This window comes from Macaca thibetana, chromosome 3 (assembly GCF_024542745.1).
Source record: "Macaca thibetana thibetana isolate TM-01 chromosome 3, ASM2454274v1, whole genome shotgun sequence".
Classification (NCBI taxonomy): Eukaryota; Metazoa; Chordata; class Mammalia; order Primates; family Cercopithecidae; genus Macaca; species Macaca thibetana.
Window position 1 is genome coordinate 171,117,714 of NC_065580.1, and position 25,265 is coordinate 171,142,978.

Consider the following 25,265-nt stretch of genomic DNA (forward strand, 5'->3'; position numbering starts at 1 on the left):
TTTCCTGAATGATTTTTATAGTTTTCCCATTTGGCAAACAGATACTTTCTTTTGTGTATTTCTACTCCATAATTTTAGGAAAAAGTAAGTCATTTTAGCTACATTTAAAAAAAAAATACACTTTCTAGGAATAATCAGTGTAAAAACTGTTTCCTTTAAAAAAAAAAAAAACTATTTCTACCATTCTGTCAGACAAATTATTGACCTTAATATGTATAATCCAGTGCAGTATATTGATCTTGTTTATTGTGCTCCAAATGGACGCTGGCAGAAATTTGATGAATTAAACATCAACCACAGTGTTTTCTTCATGCCATTGCAATGATTTATTATGGATTATTTTGTTCAGTTCAGATAAATGATGTATGTTCAGATTCTTTGCCCATTTTTTAATTGGGTTATCTACCTTTCTTACTTTCTTTTTTTTATTTTTATTTTTACTTTTATTTTTATTTTTGGAGACAGTCTTCCTCTGTCACCCAGGCTGAAGTAAAGCAGCACGATCTCACTTCACTGCAGCCTCCGCCTCACAGATTCAAGCGATTGTCATGCCTCAGCCTCCCCAGTAGTTGGGATTACAGGCACGTGCCACCACACCCAGTTAATTTTTTGTATTCTTAGCATAGGAGAGATGGTGTTTCACCATGTTGCCCAGGCTGGCCTCAAACTCCTGAGTTCAGGCAACCTGCCCACCTCGGCCTTCCAAAGTGCTAGGATTACAGGCGTGAGCCACTCTGCACTCTGCCTGACTTTATTATTGATTTGTAAGAATTTTTATATATTCTTCATACTATTAAATTCTTATCAAATACATTATTTGCAAATATTTTACCCATTCTGTAGGTTGTATTTTCACTTCCTTGATAGGATCCTTTTGACACACACAAGTTTTCAATTTAGAAGTCTATTTTATCATTTTTTTCTTTTATGGCAGTTATTATGATATTGTATCTAGGAAACCATTGTCTGAAACAAGGTTACAACAATTTATACTTGTGTTATCTTCTAAGAGTTGTAGTTTTAGCTCTTACAATTAAATCTTTGATTCATTTTAATTTTCATATATGGTGTGAGGTAAGGGTTTGACTTCATTCTTTTGCATATAAATATCCAGCGTCCCAGCACCATTTGTTGCAAAAGACTATTCTTGCCAGGTGCAATGGCTCATGCCTGTAATTCCAGCACTTTGGGAGGCCAAGGTGGGCAGATAACTTGAGCCCAGAAGTTCAAGACCACAATGGGAAACATAGCAAGACCACATTTCTACAAAAAATTATCCAGGCATGATAGCATCTTTCTGTAGTCCCAGCTACTCAGGAGGCTGAGGTGGGAGGATCTCCTGAGCCTGGGTAGGTTGAGGCTGCAGTGAGCCTTGATCATGCCACCTGGGCAACAGAGCAAGACCCTGTCTCAAAAAAAAAAAAAGAAAAAGACTTATTTCCCCTAGTGAATGGTGTTGGTACTATTACACAAAATCAATTGTCCATAGATAATATGGGTTTATTTCTTAATTCTTATTTTCTTTGATCTGTGTGCGTGTGCTTATTGTAGTACCAAACTGTTTTGATTATTGTAGCTTTGTAGTAAATTTTGAAATCAGCACGTGTGAGTCTGTTACCTTTGTTCTTCTTTTCCAATATTGCTTTGAGTATCCGAGGTCTCTTGCATTACAACGTGAGTTTTAAGGTCTTCCTCACCCCTACCACCATTTCTGCAAAAAAAAAAAAAAAAAGTGAGGATTGCATTGGATCTGTAGATCATTTGGGGGAATATTTATATATAAATTTGTTAATGAGGTTTTAAACAACACTTTAACTACTAGAGCTGATATCTGGTGTGAAATGATTCCGCCTTGAGCCCCATTCAGGAAGGTTAGTATTTAGAAGCAGCAAGAGAATTGATTTAGTATGCTGTCATCTTTTACTCCAAATTATGGTGAGATTCCAGAGAAATTATTTGTGAGCTTTTCCTTAAACCATAATGACTGTGACATGTCAGTAGTTTTTGTCTGTTTTTATGCCATTCTTTTATTTTTGTGCGTGTGTGGGCACCTCAACCAAATGGATGGAGCCTGAGGCAGGGTCTCCCACGCCAAAGTCTGCTGTTTCTTTTGATGATCCAATGCAGTTCCGAAGCTATTTTCTCAACTCACCAGCTCGTTTGTATGGCCCTGTAATTTGAAACAAAATCTAAAAAGAAATCTGAAGTAAAATGATTGGGGAGTGAAGTCAGACCACAGTGGTGGCTGTGGGACTACTTCCTGGCATGGAACACTAGAGCAGATGTGTCCTGATTTTTTTGTTGAGTCTTGGGAACAACCAATGATTTTGGACTGGAACAAGGGTTGGTTATTCTGTTTTTCACAAGCATCTGCCTTCAAGGTTCATTTTTTTAAAAGAGGAGGAAAGAAAAAATCAGTGATGTTTGCCACCCTGAGTATGGAGATGAATCCAAATTGAGATTAATTTTGAAATATGTTTCCACAAACACTAACTGGGAATGACATGAATTTGTTTCATGTGAGACAGAGTTTGGAAGGCATGTTAATTTGCTTCTTGGTGTTCAACTCAGAAACAAATTTTGCATGTATTCTCTGAGTAAGCTCCATTATTAGTTAACAGTTTTCCTGCCATATACACTATGGACTGCTTTAGAAAGCAAATCATAGAACGTTAGTTATAATATCTCATCAAAAATAGTGGATCCATCTAATAGCCAGTTCCAAGTTATGAGACGTGTCCGAAGGAATGTTGACTTGGTGTGCAATCTAAACACGATTTATGAAGAGGCTTTGGACTTGGAGCATGAAACAGGTGGTCAGAGGGTCAAGGGCAGGGTGTTACTTAATTTCAGCTCCTGTCGATGGATTCAGTGACCTCAGATAGCACATTTAAAATAGCATGTTTTATGTGTTTGTCTTTTGATAATTATGCATTTACATATGCTCATGAAAGCGTGAGTTAAATCTTACTTTTTTGAAACAGTGCTTGGCAACAACTTGTTTTGTCTTGTACGTGTCTCTTTTGTCTTTGCTTTTGGTTCCGGGGGCATTGAAATTTGTCTGCCCATCCCCTGAGGACAGATGTTTAGGTGTGGACCTATGTCTTCAGCTTCCTGTATAGTATTGAAGTTGCTATAGCTGCATGTTCTCTAAAATTTTTGTACATGTGATTTAATCGTTAATGCTTATGATTTTTAAGTATAGTATTCTGATAGCAAATAGATTTTGTCAAATAAAAACTAACTTTATCATCACCATTGAGATATCACTAGGTATATGACTTAGTTCTCAGTCACCACTTTCATTTGTAAGGAAGTCTTAGAGGTTTTCACAAGTGCATATATGATAGACTGGGCACGGTGGCTCATGCCTGTAATCCCAGCACTTTGGGAGGCCAAGGCAGGCAGGAGTTCGAGACCAGCCTGGCCAACATGGCAAAACCCCATCTCTACTAAAAATACAAAAATTAGCTGGGCATGGTGGCACATGCCTGTAATCCCAGCTACTCTGGAGGCTAAGGTTGGAGAATCACTTGAACCTAGAAGGCAGAGGCTGCAGTGAACTGAGATTGTGCCTCTGCACACCAGCCTGGGCAACAGAGGAAGATTCCATCTCAAAAAAAAAAAAAAAAGTGTATATATGATGCTTGCTTTAGCAGCACATACACTAAAATTGGAATGATTAAAGAGAAGATTAACCTGGCCCCTGTGCAAGGATGACATGCAAATTTTGTAAAGTGTTTTATATGAAACTTTACTTATATGAGGTGCCTAGGGTAGTAAATTCATAGATACAGAAAGTAGAATGGTGAATGCCAGGAGCTGAGAGGATGAGGGACTGTGGAGTTAGTGTTTAACGGGCACAGAGGTTCAGTTTGGGAATACTGAAAATAGTTCAGCGGGGAAGATGGATGGCCGTAATGCATCATCCATCACAGTTGCACAGCAGCGTGAACATACTTAATACCCTGAGCCTTGCACTTAAAATGGTTAAAATAGTAAGATTTATGTTATATGTATTTTACCATGATAAATATGTATACGTACATTCATATCATTTGCCATTGTGAATAGCAAGGAGATTCAAGAAATAAGGACACAGGATCTTCAATAAATATGTATTAAATGCTTCCCATGTTCCATATTCTTTGCCATTGCCAGAGACATCACAGGTATGAGGGCACAATCTTTGTTCCTCAAGTAATTTAGAATAATTTAGAATTTGCTTGGGGAGACTTTGGATAAACAAGAAAGAAGCTGCATCCATGAGGTCAAGGGAAATTGGTTGCTGTGTCTCGTAGCATTTGGTAGTCTCATTAGACAACCGTTCTTACTCCTGTTGTTTGCTGAAATTTATTAGTGAAGGAAAGAACCTTAGTTTTCAGTTCGTTCAGCCACATGATTTCATAGGCTCGGGGAAACCATGTAATATGCCCAAGGTCAGACGTGGTGAATAAGACTAAAGACTGAATCTATTCCAGTGTCCCTGTGTCCAGTGATACTTACTTACTGCTGTTGCCAAGTTAAACAAAACTGGGTTTGCAGAGCTGTTTATTCACTTTCAGCATCTTTTCATTGACAATGTGGTATGTAGAAGAAATGTCCCTCTTTTAGCACTTGTGACTCAGTACTAAGATGCTTCCCAAGCTCAAAGCTCCACACCCTTAAATATGTAAGTCAGTGTTAAGATATTTAAAGAGAACACGAATATCAGATACATGGTGCGTGTTGCAGGATTTTTATATTATTTTGTATCTTCTGCTTAGAAGTCATAAGCCAGCCCATGAAACATGCCAACAAACATACCTTCTTCCATGTAATTATTGCAGCCAGATTTTTCAGTGCAGGACAAGCAAAGGTTTCTCTGAAAGCATGAGATAATAATTCTCAGCCAGGCCTTTGCCATTTGCAGGGGATCAGACATACAGAGTTTAGCTCTGTGGATGTTAATAGCTAGAGCCCCTGTTAGCAGATGGCGTGTTAGTGGCCTGTTGCTGCTGGCTATTAAATCATACACATCGGCTGGGCGCAGTTGGTCACACCAGTAATCCCAGCACTTCAGGAGGCCGAGGCAGGCAGATCACGAGGTCGGGAGATCGAGAGCAGCCTGACCAACGTGGAGAAACCCCATCTCTACTAAAAATACAAAAACTAGCCAGGCATGGTGGCGCATGCCTATAAGTCCAGCTACTCAGGAGGCTGAGGCAGGAGAATCACTTGAGCCCGGGAGGCAAAGGTTGCAGTGAGCTAAGATCACGCCACTGCACTCCAGCCTGGGCGGCAGAGCAAGATTCCATCTCAAAAATAAATTAATTAATTAATTAAAATTTAAAAAAATAATACACTTCATGAGGTCACCTCCCAAGGCAGCAGAGAATTTTGTGTATTTTTTTCTTAGTTTATATTGCTGCAACAGAGTAATTCTTCTTGATCACAGACTTTACTTTTTTGTTGTTGTTGTTTCTAAGTTTTACTTGATCCTCAAAATAACCTGAGACAGACAAAGATAGTTTTTCCCGTTAATCTCCTTCATGAGTCTGACTTTGCCAGCCAGGCTGATCGAATATCCATAGCCCTGGATGCCTTTATTTATGTTATTCCATCTACCTACAATGCCCATCCCCAATCTTGGCCTATTACATGTGTCTAACATTACTTTGATGTGTACATGTCAGTGAATTACCACTTACTGATTGTTAGCTTTTTGAGAGTATGTATCAAATCTCACGTGCCTTTGTGTGTCCTGAAACAAATGATTAGGTATAAAGTATGTATTGCAAACACCATGCCCAGTGAATATTTTAGAGCTGTGGTTCTCAGCATCAGCATCACCTGGTATCACCTGGGAACTTGTTGGAAACACATTCCCTGATCCCACCCCGACCTCCTGAATCAGCAAAGCTAGGGATGGGGCTGAGCAATCTATATTTTATCACGCTGCCCAGGTGACATTGATATATGCTAAACTTTGCAAATTAGTGATTTAGAGACCAATCAACTTGTTGAAAAGTTAATAAATAGGCGGGGATCCATTGTAGCACCCCAATAAGCCAATTAGAGTTACCTATGCTATTATCTTCTAAATTCACATTATACAAATTGTATGCCACAAAAACGTCTAAGGTGAAAACCCAAAGGAATTGATGCATTTGATTAATTCACAAAAATACAACAGCTCCAATTCATATAAAAAAATGCATGCATATCTGATAAGTAGTTGTAGATCAAAAGGTGAACAACTTCTCATGATTAATACCAATGAAAATGTAATTTTTTAGAAATCTGTTATGCCTTGTCATGACAAGGATAGGTGAAAAGGAACTTTCATAAACTATTGGTAAATGTACGGGTGAAACCTTTTAGACTATGTGGCTCTACCTAATAAATGTTCAGTCTTTTCTAATTTTAGCACCGTATTTCTACAGATACACTGGCATCTTTTCTAATTTTAGCACCGTATTTCTACAGGTACACTGGCATCTTTTCTAATTTTAGCACCATATTTCTACAGGTACACTGGCATCTTTTCTAATTTTAGCACCGTATTTCTACAGATACACTGGCATCTTTTCTAATTTTAGCACCGTATTTCTACAAGTACACCGGCACATCTGTGGAGGGGGCACTTCTGCTTGTCACCTGATATCCCTTAATACTGCTAATATTTTTTTCATAAGCATTATTACTTTTAAAATCATGTTAAAGAAAGGATAAATGATGTGCATCAGACTCAGTTTTCCTTTTCTGACTCCCCTTTAGTTTACATCTCTCTGTCCCTCACTTGGGGCCTTAATACCCTTAAGATTATAGAGAAATTGCAGTAGGTAATGTTGACTGGAAATGCTAAATTTTAAGAAACGTGGGTGGAAATGGTTTAAGCCATCAGCCTAAATGATCAATGAAAATGTCAGACATTCTCCGTTTTCTTCTTCCAAGATATTATACTCTACTGTGGCCTTAGAGCTCTTAGTTCCTATGTAATTCTGATTAAAAAGGAAGGATATGCTCCTCATATACCTTGCTGTTGTCCCCTGCTGTTCATTAGAGTAGCTGATGTCAGTCAAAAGAAATTCTGGAAATGCTGGAGTACTTTTTTTTGTAATATACTGAGAATGCTTGAAGCAAACTAACCAAATTTTAGTGTTTTAAGGATATTAACAATAACAGGAAAGCCCCTCGATTTTCTGCTAAGAATCAACCTGAACAGTTTCCAGACTGCTGGTTGGCAATGTCAGTATCATGAGAGAAACTGAAACAAATAGGAAACTTTAGAGAAAAAGAGGAATTGGTGCAGGCTGGGGGAATGAACTTTGTAATCCAGTAGTCTTTCCCTGCCAGCATGTGTTTTGATTTGATAAACGAAGTCTCTGCTTTTTCTCATCCTTTATTTTTTGGCAGAAAACCAGTATTTTGACACTTGAATGCCTTCTTTCCATCTTAAGGGAGAAGCCTTCTTACACTTGAAGTGTGAAGTAGCTCCTTCAGGTATAGGATGAAAAATTAAGTGGGACTATCTGTGAATTACTAAATCGCAACCATTAAGGAAACTAATGTCCTAATTAGCCTGTCTTTTGACAAACGTGGCATCCATATGTAAGTCTAATATTGTATGCAAATGTGAGACAAGTTTTCCTTTCTAGATCTCTGATGTGAAAGGAAGAGCTGGCTTCCTGGCTTCCTTCCCACGTTCAGTATGAACCTGCCTTCATTCTGGTGCCAACAGCTCCTCAAGGGAACATGAAAGTGGAATTAAACCCTCCTGGTTTTCAGATTCAGAATACTGGGTGATTAAGTCGCGTGATCAAAATCAGAAACTGTGAAAGTGCTAAAAATGGTCAAGGCCCAAGGACTTCCTCATGTGTTGCCAAAGCCTTTCAGAAAGCAAAGTGGGTATTTAAATACCTGGGGTGCAAAAATCAGATGTTTTTTCTTTAAAGAAAAATAGACATATTAGAGCAGAATTGGAGGCCCTCTGCAGGAGCCTGAGTGTGGGTGTTGACTGTCATCTAAAGCCTTGTTAATGTGGGCTTGAGGCTTCAGAATCCACAAACAGGGCAAGCTAGCGTCTCGCTGACTCCAGTCCTAGCTCGAGCTTTCTGTGCTGCGCTATGTGACTTCTGCACTTTTGTGCCATCAGCCAGTAGACAGAGAAAAGTATCTGGTATTTGTTGGTGTCTTTGGTTTAGTTGCTTTAAGTGCTTGGATGGAAGAGGTTGAATGTCATCTTGAAATCATTGTTTCTTAATGTGTAATTGGGGCCAAGTGAAGCACATTAGTTTAGAGGAGTTCTAGTTAAAAATACAGATTCTTGGGCTCTGCCTCAGACCTACAGAGATCTGCATTTTTCTTACTCCCCCAGGTGATACTCTAAACATTCAGAGGTTTTTAAAACTCATGCTTCTATGCAATGACAAAAATATAAGGATTCTTAGAAACTTAGGTTATATTTATATTTGTCTTGAACATAGGATGACAGACATTGCCATTTTCATTGGGAAAAAAATGAAGCAGAGACTTAGTCTAGCCAACTCTAAATACATTCTGGCAGAGCTTAATTACTGGATTGCAGAGATGCTCCCCGCCCCCCCCCCAGTCCCCATCTATAAATTGGCCATGTGAATTTCTAGTGGTGGTCACTTCCAAAGTGGTGATTTTATAATATATTACAATGAAGCATTGTTGACCTCAAGAAGTTCAGATGCATAGAGAGTTTGTTTGGGTGTGGCAGCATTAGTGGCTAGGTTTTATTTATCCAAGATAAGACATCTTATTAGCTACAAAAAGAGATTGGCATAAACTGCTTATTAATGTCCATTAACTATCTAAAGGGAATAAACAGTATAAGAGGCCGGGCATAGTGGCTCACACCTGTAATCCTAGCCCTTTGGGAGGCTGAGGCAGGAGGATCACTTGAGCCCAGGAGTTTTAAAGACCAGCGTGGGCAACATGGGGAGACCCTGTTTCTACAAAAAGTCAAAAAAATAATAAGCTGGGCTTAGGGCTACACACCTATAGTCCCAGCTACTCAGGAGGCTGAGGTTGGAGGATCGCTTGAGCCCAGGAGTTGGAGGGTGCAGTGAGCCCTGGCGGCACCACTACACTCCAGGCTGGGTGACAAAGGGACGACCTTATCTCAAAACAAACAAACAAAAACAAAAAACAGTATAAACATAGGACGGGCTTCAGTCACAAAATTCTGCCTTTCCTAACTTTCCCCCATTTGCTGTTTGATTTGCTCTTTCAGAAATTGTGAACCTACTTCTCTGCTTACAGAACATTCACCTCCCTCTTAGATTCTTCCCTTTCTATCATTGATACTGGCATTCTGCTTAAAGAATTATCCATTTAGGCTCTCTCCAAATCCAAAGTGATATTATTTAATAAGAGATGAAAGGGAAAATTGACAAAATATGCCTGGAGTTGTCAGCATTGTAAATAATGGACTGTAAAAGCTTCATCTTGGAAGATTGTCAGAGAGCCTAGTGCCAGCTCAAAAAGTGTGGTCTTTTTAGAGAATTGACAAAAATATTACAAAGAGAACACATGCTGAATACCAACTCCAGGTGCGAATCCTGAGAAGCAACTCACTCTACTCTGCAATAGGAGATGAATTTTGCAGGTTATACAGAAGAGCAATTTAAACTCCCTTGTTTCTTAAAGTATCTCCTATAGTGACTTGGGATGGAAGTCATATACTATCTCCTTTTTTTCCTTCAAAGTAAATAGACCACAGAGCTGGAGATGTCCCAGACACAGGGGGAAACTAGATTTTTCCCACTGCCTGTAGTGAAGCAAGATAGGGAGGAAGCACTTGAGAACTTACATGGCAAATGGTCAAGTAAAGAAAAAGAAAAGCCCAGAGGTCAGTTATGCTTTCAAATCCTGAACTGAGTCACATCTGAAATAAATCACTTCCTTGTCATTTCCATGAAAGGGACAGTATAAGTAATTCCTTGCACATCCCTGGTGAGCCCTTGTTACTCTCAGATTCGGCTTTTGCCTTCGGGGAAGAAAAAAGACGAAGAAAGAAAAAAAACAGAATCCTCTAGAAAAACCTATTCTGACCTTTGCTTTTTCTTTTGTCTGGGTGTGACTACATAAATGCATTAGTCTGCTAGGACTGCCATACCAAAATACCAAAATACCACAGACTGAATGCTTCAACAACAGACAATAATTTTCTCATGCTTCTGGAGGCTGGAAGTTCAAGATCAAGGTACCAGCAGGTCGGTTTCTGAGGAGGCCTCTCTTCCTTGATTTACAAATGGCCACCTATGCACCATGCCCTGACATGGTCTTTCTCAGAGAGAAAAAGAGGTGTCTCTTCCTCTTATTCTTTTGTTTTCCTGAGACGGAGTTTGCTCTTGTTGCTCAGTCTGGAGTGCAATGGCACAATCTTGGCTCACGGCAACCTCCACCTCCTGGGTTCAAGCAATTCTCCTGCCTCAGCTTCCCAAGTAGCTGGGATTACAGGCATGCACCACCACACCTAGCCAATTTTGTACTTTTAGTAGAGATGGGGTTTCTCCATGTTGGTGAGGCTGGTCTCAAACTCCCGACCTCAGGTGATCCACCCACCTTGCCCTCCCAAAGTGCTGGGATTACAGGCGTGAGCCACTGCACCCGACCTCTTCCTTTTCTTATTAAGGACACCTGTCCTCTTGGATCAGAGTCACACCCCCATGACCTCATTTAACCTTTATTATCTCTTTAAAGGTTCAATCTCCAAAGGTCCCTTGAGGATTAGGGCTTCCATACATGAATTTTCAGGGGGACACAGTTCAGTCCATAGCAGTTGGCTTATTCATACTTTGAGTAGATCCTCTTTATCATTCCTCAGCTACTATCTATTGAGTGCACAGCTTCTTTATCCTAAAACAAGTCAGGGGAGGCATGAAAGGCATTATTTCTCCTGCTTCTGCACCTAAGGCATTAAAACCAGGTTGTGGTCCGGCAGCCTACACTCAGCCTTGATGAACTTCAAATCCAAGACTTCCTTGGTATGTGAAGAGCATATACTTGTATGGAAGGATTTGACAGATGTGTGTTTGGTTTTCTTTTTGTTTGTTTGTTTTTATTTGTTTGTTTGTTTGTTTTTTGAGATGGAGTCTCACTGTGTCGCCCAGGCTGGAGTGCGGTGGCACGATCTTGGCTCACCACAACCTCCGCCTCCCGGTTTCAAGTGATTCTCCTGCCTCAGCCTCCTGAGTAGCTGGGATTACAGGCACGCGCCACCATGCCCAGCTAATTTTTGTATTTTTAGTAGAGATGGGGTTTCAGTATGTTGATCAGGCTGATCTCAAATTCCTGACCTCGTGATCCACTCACCTCGGCCTCCCAAAGTGTTGGGATTACAGGCGTGAACCATCACGCCCAGCCCAGATTTTTTAAAATTAATTTTTAACTGGTGTATCCACACTGTTAAAGCAGGGGGATACTGCTGGATAGTATAACAAAGTATAGTGTGACAAACCCATAACCAAGCATTGTTAGCTATATTTTCTCATGTCTTGAGCCAAAAGGTCACAGTTAACCAATGTTGCTACTAAACACTTGTACCATAAAACATTCTATTCCAGTCTTCCAGATTTTATATAAGAATAAAATAAAAACTTTTAGACTACTGGAGAATTTTTTGTTGTTGTTGTTAATACAGTTTGCTGAATGTGAACCCTAAATTGAAATTAACGTGCTAAGTTTTATAGATTACTTCAGCTGCCCTGACTTCAGTAAATTTAGTTGTGACACACAGGTACGACAGCTGACTTCATTCTGGCATTAGAGGTGGTAATGTTTCATCACTCTGGAGTTAGTAAAACCTGAAACCCGCCAGGCATTTGACACAGAGTTTGCTGCCAGGGACAGCTGAGCTTCTGGCTTATTGGAGAGGAAATGACCTAACCTCTGTGTTTACAAAGCGTTTGAAACTGAGGCCCTTCCACTTTCTTGCTGAGTGTAAGGGTTGACCTGGCATCCAAAATCCCATGGTCTTCTCAGGATAAGACATGCGGCCATTGGTGGTCAGTAAAGGATCTGTTCCCTGTGGAAGGGCATTGGAAGAGGAGCAGAGCTGAAACACACGGGTGTTCCGAGAGGAAACATCTCTGCACTTAACGGCTAGATTAGACTATTACACTATTATCATAGAGCTCGTGATTCCTCTCCTTTATCTGTTTAATTCCAGCCTTGAGTAAAGGACTCACTAAGAAACCACCTTCGGCCAGGTGTTATGGCTCATGCCTCTAATCCCAGCACTTTGGGAGGCCAAGGCAGGCGGATCACAAGGGCAGGAGTTCAAGACCAGCCTGGCGAATATGGTGAAACCCCATCTCTACTAAAAATACAAAAATTAGTCGGGGGTGGTGGCAGGCGCCTGTAGTCCCAGCTGCTTGGAAGGCTGAGGCAGGAGAATTGCTTGAACCCGGGAGGCGGAGGTTACAGTGAGCAAAGATCGCACCACTGCATTCCAGCCTGGCGACAGAGCGAGACTCCATCTCAAAAAAAAAAAAAACCACATTCTATTCCAGTAGATTTATTATAACCAGAAATTACTGTCTTATCAGCAAATAGCTAATATTCACTTCAATGGGCAGTGTATTAGATTCCTAGGGCTGCTGGAACCAGTTACCACAAACCGCATGGCCAGAACCAACAGAAATGTACTCTGTCATTATCTCATTATTCTAGAGGTTCGAAGTCCTAAAGCAAGGTGTTGCCAGGGCCACACTGCCTCTTACAGCTCTACGGGAGATTCTGTTTCATGCCTTTCGCTTGCTGTAGTGACGCTGCCAGCCCTTGATATATTCCTTTAGTTGGTACATGCACCCCTCCAGTCTCCACCTCTGTCTTCACGTGGTGTTACTCCCCGTGTCTCTGTTTCTGTGTCTTCTCTGGTATGATTGACGGCCCACCCTTCTCCGGTATGACCTCATCTTAACTTAATTATATCTGCAAAGACCCTGTTTCCAAGTAAGGCCATATTCTCAGGTGTAGGCATTAGGACTTCAACATACATTTTGGGGGAAAATTCAACGCATAATGCAGTTATTTTTTTATTTTCCTTGACTTTTAAGAATGTGAAATATTGTCAGATTTTTTCAACCACTATCAAATTTAAATCTAAGAACTACATGTCTTAAATTTATGACCTCTTCATTTGAAAAAAAAAAAAAAAACATTTAATTGGTACCAAATCGTGAAAGAGTTTAATGCTTTGCATTTGCTTGAAGCTGATTAATGAGTAAATATGTAAACTGTGGCTGTATTAATTAGCCAGGTTAATTAATGTTTACCACATTGGAAGATGAAAAGGCATGTATAAATGCTCTATAATGTGAATCATGTTTTAATTTGTTGTTGAAGTTTATAGTGTAGCCAAATAAGGATTGCTTATGTCACACTTAAAAAGGGAAGTTCATTAATGGATACAAATATACAGTTTGATAGAAGAAGTAAGACCTAGTATTTAATTATCAGCAAGGTGACTAATTTACAGTAATCTATTGTATATTTCAGAATAGCTAGGAGAACCTTATTTGAATGTTTCTAGTGTAAAGAAGACAGGCTGGGCACGGTGGCTTACACCTGTAGTCCCAGCACTTCGGAAGGCCGAGGTGGGAAAATCGCTTGACCCCAGGAATTCAAGACTAGCCAGAGCATCATAGTAAGACCCCGTCTCTACAAAATAAATATTTAAAAATTAGCCAGGTGTGATGGTGCATGCCTGTAATCCCAGCTGCTCTGGAGGCTGAGGTGAGAAGACCACTTGAGCCCAGGAGTTCGAGGTTCAAGTGAGCCATGATCACACTACTGCACTCCAGCCTGAGTGACAGAGAGAGACCCTGTCTCAAAGAAAAAAGAAAATAAAAACATATAAGTGATGGATATCCCATTATACTGATTTGCTCTTTCCAAATTACATGAATATATTGTTTTCCCATATAATCTAAAAATAGGCACATAATATCATTTAATATCTTTAATCATTTAATATCATTATTGATACATAATATATTTAATCATTTAATATTATTGATACATAATATCAATACAAAATACAATCAATACAAAATATCAACACAATTATTGATACATAATATCAATACAAAAATTTAAAAATGTAGAAAACGATGTTGGAGCACTATGGTAATTAACGTAGAGGCTCTGACTTTTGAGGTACATTAATTACCTGTTACTGAAGTTGAACATGCTTTAACATTGTATGTTTAGAAAAGGTAGTTACATTTTTTAATCTGATTGTGTAAGAAGGAAAGAGTAGAAATGTTTAAGGCCAAGTCAATAACTATTTAGTATATCATAATTTCAGATGAAATGTGTTTTTTTTTTCTTTTTTAGTTTCAAGTTGAAACATTGTAAGATCTGATAAGGAAAGGCTAACTGTGCTGAGATGAAAATAACATTTGTAAAGTAACTTTCTTAAAGAAAATACATTTCTAGAATTCTGTGTAAATGTTGGACAAAGCCTCAGAAGCCTGGATGAGGTCTTGTGCTGAGACTGGAAAGTGTGGGGATTAGAAAAAGTTTGGAGAGATTGGAGTGAGATCCCCCCATATGAGGCCTGAAGATGTACATCCGTGATTTGTGGTTCTCTAGGTGAATAAAAATGACACCCCCTTCATTTCACTTCACCATTGTCTGCATGGAGGACATATCTAAAATCAAATCAGCAGAAAGGTCGGGTCTGCTTTACTTTTCATCTCCTACACTGTTTTCTTCTTTGTTCTCGGGAGGAAAAAATGAAGTTGCATTTTATTATTATCTCATAGATTCTTATACTAAAATGGTTTGATTTAAGACCCATTGCATTTTATTTGGACGAAAAATGCTTTGCTCTCTAGTTCTTAACAATAACACCAGCCTGGTTGTGTTGTGTTAAGCACTGCAATTAGACAAGGTGTGAAAAATACAAAGAATTTCAGCAAGGACATATGATTTTATCATGGGTGGAGCTGTTCATTGTCTAGCACAATTTGATACCAGATAAATCCCCTTTGGGGAATCTAATGTGGATGCTTTTTCCAAAGCACCTGCGAAGTTCCTCTAGTATTGGGAAGGCTTCCATTTTCGTTCTGATGCTTCCCTATGGGCTGTTTCAGCATAGAAGTGAGCTCTCGGTCCGTGTTTCCAAAGGCTCCACCCAATGTCCTGAAAGATTGCAACTCAACATGTGTAAATAGAACCTTTCTCCCCCATATTTGCTCTTTTCATACATTAAACTCAGGTCAAGAATTAGAAGTTTGCCCTCCACCCCATTAGCATCTCAGCCCTATCCCAATTACAGCCTCCCCCAAATACCGCCACCAACATGCCCACTGTTTTTCCTTGGGCCACTTCCTGAAATATCTTTCTGGCTTTATCACTCTTGTGTGCATCCTTATCGGCTATGCTTCTGGCCATTTTTTTACTGCTGGCTCGTCTGGTTAGTCTTTTATAATCTCCAGGCTTCTCCTCCATCCTTTCTTCACAGTTTACCTGTTAATGAAGCACAGGTCACTTGACCCGTAGAATTCCCATAGGTTGGGATTTTACTAATTGTATAGTCATGGTATAGGCCAGTGTATTCCTCTGCCCTCTGGATCCCACAAACTGAAAGCCTCTTGGCTAAGCTGCTTCCCTTTTCACTTCCCTTGTATCCCAGCAGCCAGAAGAGTCACGGAGCCTGGGCAGCTCATCCTCTGTGCCTTGGTACATGCACTTGCATCTGCCAGGACAGTGCTCTCTTTCCCTTGGGCCCCACTGTAATATCACTAGTCACATCCCTAAAGCCCAGGCTTGTTTGCTATTCTGTCTGTTTCCCTACCGTAACACTTGTATGGTAATTATTCTTATGCCCATCTTTTCCTCTGAACCATGAGCCCGTTAAGTGAAAAGACATTGACGAAGTTATTTCTAGCGCTCGCCTGGAAAAAGGAAGGAAGGCAGGGAGGGAGGGGCTCACTAGTTTATGATAAAGTGGTTTGATTTTCTTGGTTGCAGATTATTTCTTTTAAAGTGACTCTTCAGCTTCTCTCACTCCTGTGCATCGTGAATGCTCTCCTGAGGACAGACACTTTCCATTCATTTCCACGCTCCCCATGTGAAGTGCTTTCTGTTGCCAGGCTTGGTTTCCCCACATGTTTTTTTGTTGTTGTTGTTTTGTTTTGTTTTTGAGACGCAGTCTTAGCTCTGTTGCCCAGGCTGGAGTGCAGTGGCGCCATCTCGGCTCCCTGCAAATTCCGCTTCCCGGGTTCACGCCATTCTCCTGCCTCAGCCTCCAGAGTAGCTGGGACTACAGGCGCCCGCCACCATGCCCGGCTAATTTTTTTGTATTTTTAGTAGAGACAGGGTTTCATCGTGTTCGCTAGGATGATCTTGAACTCCTGACCTTGTGATCTGCCTGCCTCGGTCTCCCAAAGTGCTGGGATTACAGGCGTGAACATTGTTAAAGAAGCATGTGAATAAGCTAAAGCAGAAGAGAAAGAACCATTGCTATATCTAGAATTTTTCCCCAGAAAGCAAGTTTTGTGTTAAAGAAAACACAGTAGGCCACTGTGCAGAAGTGCATGGAGGGTTTGTGTGCTTTTTTTAATCTGCATAAATATACACTTCAAATGAGCTATCATATATAAAAGAATGATATGCTGTGTGTGGGAAAAGGTGCCAATCCTGTGTTGTGATTTTATATATATATATATAATTTGTGCTAATCTTATACACTTGCCTGATCCCGTTATAATTATCTGCATAAGGCTTTTTAGGCTCTTTGAATGAAATTAACTATGTATGGATGTTGAAAATCATCCTTTCTACCATGAGCTCATCAGACTTGCTAACCAATTCTTTGCATCCTTTGAAGTATAAAATTCCATCAATTCAGCACGTATCAACATGAATCAATTAAAATGCACTTTCTTCACAGCATGGCAGTTTTTGCTGGCTGCCGGGAGGGGCACTGTTTCCCATTTAATTCATTTGCTTTGGCCCACCCCAGGATCTCTCTTACCCCAGTCATACAGACCTCTCTCATGAGCTTGAGAGAGGTGACTGGTCACACAGGACACAGCTTTAGGGACAGTGCTCACTGAAACTACAAAATGAGTGCTGCTTTTAGAGTTGTACCCACAGCCTGCACAGCTGTTATGGCAGTGCTGTGGGCATGTCTTGCTAAGGCCCATACTCCTCCGTCGCTTGTTTTGTCGGAAAGTTCAAGTTGAAGCTGAAATTCAGTCCAGCACGCAGCTGGACAAGCCATGTGTCCTATATGTGACTCGCTCCCCAGAGAAAGCAAAATGTGGGACTAGTAAGGGCTTGGTTTTATCAGAAGTAAAGGAGCGGTTTACATCTCTTCTTGCTCTCTCTTAAGAGAGAGGGTTCAGAGCTCCAGTAGAGAAAATGGGACACTGTGGATTAACTTTCAGAAAACCCCAAAACCAGCACTGAAGGCTCCAGGCGATTGTGCCTTTAGATTTCATATAGGCACCAGAATGAATTTTGCCTTTATAAAAATGCACACAAGAGTATGAAAACTGATATTTGAGGAATTTTTTTTCTCACTGTACTTTCTTGTCCTCACTGAAAGCATTAGTTTTAAAAAATGAAATGTGATACTGTGGTAGACGGAGCAAACCTCACATTTCATTTTTTCCAATTCATTCTACATCTAAGAACTTACTTAGAAGGAGAAACAAACAAACTATACCCAGGAAAAGGAATGAAACTGGATAATTCGTTCTCATGATTCCTCTGTGTCCTCAAGCCTAATTATCGTCATTCCAAGGACTCTCCGTGTGTCTCAATTACTTTGAAAAATTTACTCTCATTAAGCAGTCATAAAAATTATGCGGTAAAGTGATGATAAGGAAGAGATGAAATAATGCGGTAAAGAATAAAACCATTTAAAAAAAAAACACTACTTGATTATTTCTGCTGGTAGAATTGCAAATGAATTATTCTTATTTCTTTTTTCTACATTTTTGGCACTGAATTTATGTTACTCTTATAATTAGTAAAAACTGATTTTTTTTAAATAAAAGAAGACTCACAGTGAAGTCATGACATACGCTGCAGAGGTTGGGCTGTTGAAGTCAGATTTGAAGAGAGAATTTCACGTAACAATCACCTTGAAATTTCTTCAGGTCAGCCATCAAAGCACACATCTCTCAACCAGCCAGACAGCCAGCTTTTCCTCCAGCATGTGAAGAGATAGCTGTTTCTTGGGTTAAAGACCATGTGAAATAATTGACTTAAGTTTAAAAGATATGAGGCATTGGGCCGGGGGCAGTGGCTCATGCTTGTAAGCCCAGCACTTTGGGAGGCCAAGGCGGGTGGATCATGAGGTCAGAAGATGGAGACCATCCCGGCCAACATAGTGAAACCCTGTCTCTACTAAAAATACAAAAATTAGCCAGGCATGGTGATGCGTGCCTGTAGTCCCGGCTACTTAGGAGCCTGAGGCAGGAGAATGCCGTGAACCCAGGAGGCAGAGGTTGCAATGAGCTGAGATTGCACCTCTGCAGTCCAACCTGGTGACAGAGCAAGACTCTGTCTCCAATTAAAAAAAAAAAAAAAGATATGAGGCATCAAAATCACATTCATTTTTATTTTTGTTTGTAAAAGACATACAGTTTGTATCACATTAATGGGCATATGATGTAATTTCACTATAAATCGAACCAGAGGAAAACATCCAAATATGTATAAATTAAAGCTGACAATGCCTACAGTACTAAACTTTTTGTTTTAGTATAATTGGAGACTTAGAGAAAAGTTTTAAAAATAAATTTAAAAAAAATTTTTTTTTTTTTTTGAGACGGAGTCTCGCTCTGTCGCCCAGGCTGAAGTGCAGTGGCACAATCTCGGCTCACTGCAAGCTCTGCCTTCTGAGTTTACGCCATTCTCCTGCCTCAGCCTCCCGAGTAGCTGGGACTACAGGTGCCCGCCACCTCGCCCGGCTAGTTTTTTGTATTTCTTAGTAGAGGCGGGGTTTCACCGTGTTAGCCAGGATGGTCTCGATCTCCTGACCTGGTGATCCGTCCATCTCGGCCTCCCAAAGTGCTGGGATTACAGGCTTCAGCCACCGTGCCCAGCCATAAATTAAAAATGTTTAAAAGGAAGTTGCAGACATAATGGCCCCTTACACCTAAATACTTCACTGTATGTTTCCTCAAAACAAGGAGGGGTGTGTGTGTGTGTGTGTGTGTGTGTGTGTGTGTGTGTGTGTGTGTGTGTGTGTGTTAATCTTAATACAGCATCGTTCAGAGATTATTTCTATAGTATGTAAACTTGTTTTTTAGTCTGTACAACCTGACAACCCAGGCAGGACCAAGACTCCCTAATGTAGTTGGAAATCATATCAGTACATTGGCACAAGTTCTACAGGTAAACGGGAAAAAGGGTGCCCACAATCTGCTTTTAGATGCCAGGGAGCCTGGCTGGTCTTTATCTTCATTACTGACTGATGCCACTGGTAGATCTAAGTTCTTTGATTTATGATGTTTGAAAGCCAAAAGGAAATGTGTTCTAAATGAAAAGGGACTCCTTCTGTACCCTCAGTCTAAGCTAGACAAGTGATATTTCAGGAAAACGTCCCTAGCAATAAGGAATATTTTCACAAGTGATGTGGAGCTTTGTTTGTGTCCCTTCCAGGGACAGTTTGTTACCATAAGGGGACAAAGCATGCTTCATTTAAAAATGTGTGGCCAGGAAACTTACTTTAAACAAAAATAAACCCAGATTTAGACATGTAGTCTGAGTTTGAACTCTGGGAGATTTTCAAGGTTGATAGTGTAGCTAAAAATAACTTACCTGATTTTCTGGAGGTCAAGATAAAAACTGGATTTGTGGTACAGCATTTACTTTGTGATAATGTGTGTATAAATTTTTCCCCAAGTTGGGAAATGTGGCCGCGTCATACAGGGCTGTATCACTCTTGACCATTGAAGTGCTCAGGTCACTACACTGCATCGTGAATGCAGATCGATATTTGGGTTGATTGAGTCAGCAGAATAAATACACTGTTCAAGCCTTTAAATAGCTCAAAATTAAAAGGAGTCTAAATTATTTCAAAAAAAAATTCTGGCCATTCACGTAGCCGTCGTGTCCATCCTGAGAAAGGGAGACGTAAGGAATTGGGAGAATGTTCTGGGGGGAAAGTGCTATTGAGAATGGGCTGTCCGAACAGAGTGACAGGCAGGCCTCACTTGGCTAGAAGAGGGAGCTTTTCAGCCCTTCTCTGCCATCAGGAACATCCGTGACCTTGGACTGCTGCTTTAATCTCTTTTACCTTGGGTTCTTTATATGAAGGAGAAAAAAAAAGATACCGTCAAGTTCATTCCTTTTCAAACCTATCAAAAATTTGAAATGTTCATACATTTCAAATTTGAAAAAGAGGGTGCTTGTGATGATAGATGGGTTTATGCTTCCTTTTTTTGTTTTGTTTTGTTTTTTTTAGACGGAGTCTCTGTCGTGCAGTGGCGCGATCTCGGCTCACTGCAAGCTCCGCCTCCGGGTTCACGCCATTCTCGTGCCTCAGCCTCCCGAGTAGCCGGGACTACAGGCGCCCGCCACCTCGCCCGGCTAATTTTTTTTGTATTTTTATTAGAGACAGGGTTTCACCATGTTAGCCAGAATGGTCTTGATCCACTGACCTCGTGATCCACCCACCTCGGCCTCCCAAAGTGCTGGGATTTCAGGCGTGATACCCTTCTTTAATATTAGTTTCTAATCCAAGTTATATAGCCATGTGCTGTATAAAATGGAACTTTCCATGGAACAGTGAGAAGGTTGCATTAGGAATTGGGATACTTGGGTTCAGATTTCAGTTCTGCCACTTGTTAGTTTTTTGTTTTTGTTTTTGTTTTTGTTTTTTGTTTTGAGACGGAGTCTCGCTGTGCCACCCAGGCTGGAGTGCAGTGGCGCGATCTCGGCTCACTGCAAGCTCCGCCTCCCGGGTTCCCGCCATTCTCCCGCCTCAGCCTCCGAGTAGCTATTTTTTTGTATTTGTAGTAGAGACGGGGTTTCACCGTGTTAGCCAGGATGGTCTCGATCTCCTGACCTTGTGATCCACCCGCCTCGGCCTCCCGAAGTGCTGGTATTACAGGCTTGAGCCACCGCGCCCGGCCCACTTGTTAGTTTTAAGTGTACTTCTCAGGATGTATGTCAGTTTGTTCAACCATCAATGGGAGTAGTGATCCCACTAAGGAAGGTTATTGTGGTTATCAAATCAGCAGATGGGTATGAAGAAGCCATGAGTGCAGTTCTCATGGTTATGAAGGTGTCGTAGCTGGCACAGTCCCATCACAGTATGGCTCTGGCATCGCAGATGGCTGTAGCATATATGCCAATCAAAACATCTACCATCCTTAATGATCACGTGGGTTCTCCCCCAAATCAGCTGCTCCACTGACCTACAAGTAAGTCCATGCTTTTTAAGCATATTTACTCACTAGCGAAGGCCCGTCTGCTAAAAGTGTCTTCAGTAGGGGAGAGCTGCTCTTTTCTGGGAAACCCAGCAATGAAGTTTGTCCTATGATGCCTTCTACACTTACTGACCTGTTTCCTGAAAGCTTCCCGTAACACATGGTCCAGGGAAAAAGGAAGTCCTTGACCAGTCTTTCCTGTGGCTTTCTGGTTCAGAAATGTGACCCTGATGATAAGAAACTTCAAGGCATGACTCTGGGCTCTCAGAACTTGACTTTTAAGGTGTTTTGGCAATATTCCCCTGGCAATATTGTTTCTTGGCCCACACTCATCTCATGCCTTGTTTTGTTTGCTTTGTTTTTGAGACTTTTTGTTTGTTTGTTTGGTTTTGGTTTTGGTTTTTGAGACCAAGCCTCGCTCTGTTGCATAGGATGGTGTGCACTTGGCGCAGTCATGGCTCACTGCAGCTTCCACCTCCCGGGTTCAAGCAATTCTCCTGCTTCAGCCTCCCAAATAACGGGGATTACAGGCACACACCACCGTGCCTGGCTAATTTCTGTATTTTTTTAGTACAGACGGGGTTTCACCAGGTTGGCCAGGCTGGTCTTGAACTCCTGACCTCAAATGATCCACCCACCTTGGCCTTCCAAAGTGCTGGGATTACAGGCGTGAGCCACCGCGCCCAGCCATTATGCTTGTTTTTCTTTCATGAAGGGATAACCAAAGCTGTTGTGTGGTGGTGTCTTGGTACAGCTGGTGGCTGTGGTCAGTGTGGTGGAGGGTAGATGGTCACATGCATGATAGTCACCTGGGGATCACATTAACATGCAGATTCTAATTCCCTGGATCTGGGTGGGACCTGAGGTTCCGCATGTCTAACAAACTCCCAGAGAACACCCATGTAGCAAGAGTATGGACAAAAGGATTCAAAGCGAAGGAACTGTAAAAACCACGGAACCAGCCTCCCACGATTTTGCAGGTGAGGAATCCGAGCCTTGAGGAGTTTCAGAGGCCATGGAGAGATTAAATATAATAAACAGCATAGCAGTTGTATGTTGAGCCAAGAATCAGACATGCACAGAACTCCTGATTGGAAAATGAAATCTGATCTCATAGTCCTGGTGTGGGCAAAATGCCTAGCTAGAGTGGGTGACCGCTGATTTTTAGTGGAGCTTCTTGATAGGGAAAATTAGCCCATCCTATTTACAGATACTTCCAATGCAGCTGTGTCAGGGGAGAGAGAAAAAGGGACATGGAGGAGCGTGTGGGGGTGTGATCTTCAGTCCTTTCAGGCAGGCACATGAGTAAATGTTTATTTAAAAGATAAGAATTGGTCATATGTGAATCTCCTGTTAGATAAGATTAACAACAAATTTCCATTTTGGGAACCAAAAGAATCAGAAAATAAGAAAAACAGTAATAGCAGTGGAGGTTCGATCCTAGCCAGAAGAAAAACCAGCAAGCCTAGGGACTTCATATTCTCACTGGTGTCCAAATCAGAGTTTTTTTGTTTTTGTTTTTGTTTTTTCTACTTTTTTTACTTTTAAGTTCTGGGATACATGTGCTGAACGTGCAGGTTTGTTACATAGGTATACATGTGCCTTGGTGGTTTGCTGAACCCATCCACCCATCATCCGGGTTTTAAGCCCCACATGCATTAGGTATTTGTCCTAATGCTCTCCCTCCCTTTCCCCCCAACTCCCCAACAGGCCCTGGTGTGTGACGTTCCCCTCCCTGTGTCCACGTGTTCTCATTGTTCCGCTTCCACTTATGAGTGAGAACATGCAATGTTTGGTTTTCTGTTCCTGTGTTAGTTTGCTGAGGATGATGGTTTCCAACTTCATCCATGTCCCTGCAAAGGACATGAACTCATACTTTTTATGGCTGCATAGTATTCCATGGTGTATATGTGCCACATTTTCTTTATCCAGTCGATCATTGATGGGCATTTGGGTTGGTTCCAAGTCTTTGCTATTGTAAATAGTGCTACAGTAATCATATGTGTGGATGTGTCTTTATTGTAGAATGATTTCTAATCCTTTGGGTATATACCCAGTAATGGGATTGCTGGGTCAAATGGTATTTTTAGTTCTGTATCCTTGCAGAATCACCTCACTGTCTTCCACAATGATTGAGCTAACACTCACACCAACAGTGTTAAAGCATGCCTATTTCTCCGCATCCTCGCCAGCATCTGTTGTTGCCAGACTTTCTAATGATCACCATTCTGACTGGTGTGAGATGGTGTCTCATTGTGGTTTTGATTTGCATTTCTCTAATGACCAATGATGATGAGCTTTTTTTTCATGTTTGTTGGCCATATACGTGTCTTGTTTTCAGAAGTGTCTGTTCATATCCTTTGCCCACTTTTTGACGGGGTTATTTTTCTTTTTTTTCTGGTAAATTTGTTTAAGTTCCTTGTAGATTCTGGATATTAGACCTTTGTCAGATGGATAGATTCAAATCAGAGCTTTAACAGCCGAACTTTACAGGGAAAAGGCTAAGGTGGCATCTCCTTTATATGAAGAAAATGTTCTTCTCCAACCCAAATGTGTTCAATGTATGGAAGAGGCTGTTCAGTTATTATAACTGACACTTGTAAAAGATAACTGATTGATTTAATGCCTATAAATTTTATTTTCTTTAAACCTAACGTGTGACCATTACATTTTTAGAAGGCATTTGGCTAGTGGATTAATAACTAAAAGAATATTAGATGAATTCATCTGCTTCCTATTCAGTGATTGTTTTATTTATGAGGCTATTTTTCTCAAAATGAATGATCATGAATGTCTAAAAAAAACAAAATCTTTAGCTATTTGAAGATGAAATTACTATTATCTTTTGATGCTTTCTTTAAAGTATTTTTAAGTATTTACAATGGTACTAAGTGGTGGGGCTTCTTCCCTCTGTTACTCTAAGTATCTCTAAGTATGCCTTGTATACACCCTCAAAGCTTTTTTTTTTTTTTTTTTTTTTTTTTTTTTTTTTTTTTTTGTGAGACAGGGTCTTACTCGGTTACCCAGGCTGGAGTGCAGTGGCACAATCTCAACTCACTGCAACCTCCGCCTCCCAGGTTCAAGCAATTCTCCTGCCTCAGCCTCCCAAGTAGTTGGGATTACAGCGCCTGGCTAATGTTTTGTATTTTTAGTAGAGACGGGGTTTCACCAGGATAGCCAGGCTGCTCATGAACTCCTGACCTCGTGATCCACCCACCTCGGCCTCCCAAAGTGCTGGGATTACAGACATGAGCCACCATGCCCAGCCGCCTCAAAGCATTTTTTAAAGAGCGCGGTGATGTTGTTCATTGGGTGTTTGGTATTTGAAATTAAATACCTCTGTTATTGATTAAGCCATATTTTAAATATCATCACTAAACTCAGTTAAATATTTCCACTTTTAACTGCAAGGCTCAAATGCTTGGATAGTGTAGAAGATATTTGACTTCAAAGATAACTGCTACAATTTCGGGTCATAACAGAGAGCTTTTAGGGGGGAAAAATAAGTCCTGGGAGGAAAATAAGCAAAGTCTCTTAGTTTAATATAGCGGTTGGCAAATGTAGATGCTTAAAACCTCTGAAAATCCCCAGTACAGACCATCAGAGCACTGTAATTAAGTATTAAATTAATTCGGATAAAAGGATAATCCATCAGGGCCACTAATGTAGCGGAAGTGTGGTTTCGGTGTGATTAGTCTCACCATGGAAGTCAAAGTCCCACTCAGAATGAACAATGAAAGAATCATATTTGTCTCTGGGTATTTTGTCATAGGCTCAGTTGCCCAGTGCCAGTGTGTTAGCAACTGGTAAAATCCTGAGCCCTTAGTCGTGTCTGCAGGTAGCTGGCTG

At 40.8% G+C, this 25,265-nt stretch overlaps 2 protein-coding genes and 1 non-coding gene across 9 annotated transcripts in view; all 3 read left to right on the plus strand.

Moving 5' to 3' along the window:
* ATP5PF (ATP synthase peripheral stalk subunit F6) overlaps nt 1-25,265 on the plus strand; it is a 985,871-nt gene that overhangs the window by 764,700 nt on the left and 195,906 nt on the right. The window lies entirely within an intron of this gene.
* Nucleotides 1-25,265, plus strand: part of APP (amyloid beta precursor protein) — a 286,015-nt gene that overhangs the window by 228,422 nt on the left and 32,328 nt on the right. The gene's annotated exons all lie outside the window — the stretch shown is intronic.
* Nucleotides 3,648-3,752, plus strand: LOC126951770 (U6 spliceosomal RNA). Its single transcript, XR_007724635.1, has one exon. It is a non-coding gene; the product is annotated as a U6 spliceosomal RNA (small nuclear RNA).